The sequence below is a fragment of the Nycticebus coucang genome, chromosome 16 (assembly GCF_027406575.1).
Source record: "Nycticebus coucang isolate mNycCou1 chromosome 16, mNycCou1.pri, whole genome shotgun sequence".
Taxonomy (NCBI): Eukaryota; Metazoa; Chordata; class Mammalia; order Primates; family Lorisidae; genus Nycticebus; species Nycticebus coucang.
Genome location: NC_069795.1, coordinates 37,781,454 through 37,783,808, shown reverse-complemented (window position 1 = coordinate 37,783,808; position 2,355 = coordinate 37,781,454).

Sequence of the window (2,355 nt, the reverse complement as noted above, 5' to 3'; positions counted from 1 at the left end):
TATTTTGGAAAAATGCATTTTAACTCTTTAAACAGGTTAACTTTGAAAAACAATATTAGATTATGGAAAAAATAAAATTATTGGAATTCTTTATATAATATAAATTGTTAAAAAGAAATCTAAATAAAAATTATATTTAATAAAATAAACACTGCTTCCTCATTACCTGCTTCTACTTTTATCTTTGACAGCCTCCTTTCCATTACAGATTTGATGTTAACGAAGATTGGAAATAATTATTATCTGATGGTCATTGATTTTTATGAAATCTTTCTAGCAGAAAAAAGTGCACTTTCCTCAGTAAGGCCTAAAACAATGTCATTGAACATGATGGAAACTCTATGAATAGCTTATGATTATTCAAGAGGCCACTGTTCAAATCCACAGTCATACCTTTTGGCATGGATTTTAAAGAGTGGCAACGTTGGCAGCTTTGGATACTGAATGGATACTGGGGATTGTTCATTTTAATTTAGGGTTGGAGTATCTTGGCAGGGAATGCAGAGAGCAGCCTAATGAGCTCTTAAGTAAGGAATTAGCAAATCTGGTCAAGATCTAAGTTCACTTTGCTTATTGAGTATTAAATATATATGTATATGCACACATACACATATATATGTATATATGTAATCTTCATAAACTGAGAGATTATAAGAAATTCAATAAAATGCTAAAAAATAATCCAAGGGAAATTTTTTTTTTTTTTTTTTTTGCAGTTTTGGCTGGGGCCAGGTTTGAACCCACCACCTCTGGTATATGGGGCCAGTGCCCTACTCCTTTGAGCCACAGGCACCACACAAGATACATTTTTTTTTTTAGTCTAAGTATACTAAGTATTCAAAACTTACACCATTATATACCCCATTTACCTTTATGTATTGAAATTTTTAATCTATGCATGCTATAGAGTTATGATGGATCAAATAAGATAATACATGTGTAAACTCTTTCACAGACTATAAAGTACTAAGAAAATGGAAGCCATAATGCTTATGGCTCTAAGTACATTGGTATGTATTTCAGCAATGGCTTAGGGTAAAGAAGAACATTTTTGTGGTAAGCTCTGAACTGATTTCTTGTATTGACAGGAATCCATTTCAGTGGTGTCTGTTTAAGAAATACCAGGAGAAAAAAGTATAGCCAAAGCAATTCTTAGTAATAAAAAGAAGCCAGAAACATCACTGTACCAGACCTCAGGTTATATTGCAAACCCCTGGTGATCAAAATAGCATGGTATTGGCATAAAAAAAGAGACACAGACATATGGAACAAAATATAAAACTGAGAGATAAGGGTGGCACCTGTGACTCAGTCAGTAGGGCACCAGCCCCATATACTGAGGGTGGCAGGTTCAAACCCAGCCCTGACCCCGGCCAAACTGCAACAAAAAATAGCTGGCGTTGTGGTGGGCACCTGTGATCTCAGCTACTGGGGAGGCTGAGGCAAGAGAATCACCTAAGCCCAAGAGCTGGAGGTTGCTGTGAGCTGTGAAGCCACAGCACTCTACCTGGGATGACAAAGTGAGTCTCTGTCTCTAAAAATCGAACAAACAACACAACAAAAAAAGAGATAAAACTAGTCTCTAATTGCCCTCTGATCTTTGATAAACCAAACAAAAGCATTAATGGGGGAAGAGAATCTCTATTCAGTAAATGATACTGAGAGAACTGGATAACAGCATGTAAAAATTTAAACTGGACCTGCACTTTTCACCACTTATAAAAATTGAGTCAAGATAGATAAGAAGTTTAAATCTAAGACACGAAATGATAGAAAGTGTGGGAAAAACTCTAGAAGAAAGTGTGGGAAAGACTCTTGAGGATGTCGGACTGGGGAAAGATTTTAGGAAGATGATACTGGAGGCGATTGAAACAGTAACAGAGATAAACTAAAAATTTATTAAGAAAAGTTTCTGCACTGCTAACAATACAACAAGTAAAACAAATAGACAAACTTCTGAACAGGGAAAGATATTTGCATGTTACAAATCTGACAAAGGCTTGATAACTAGGATCTACAGAGAACTCTAATTAACCAACAAAAATGGAACAAATAATTCCATCTATCACTGGGCAAGAGAAATGCCCAGAACCTTCTCTGAGGAAGAGAGATGAATGACTAAAAAACATATGAAAAAATTGTCTCTGATTGTCAGAGAAATACAAATCAAAACCACCCTGAGATATCATGTAACCCCAGTGAAAATGGCCCACATCACGAAGTCCCAAAGTTACAAATGCTGATGCGGATGAGGAGAAAGGAAAACACTTTTACACTGTTGGTGGGACTATAAACTAATTCAGTGTCTTTGGAAGGAAATACGAAGAATCCTCAAAGAACTCAAATTAGACCTTC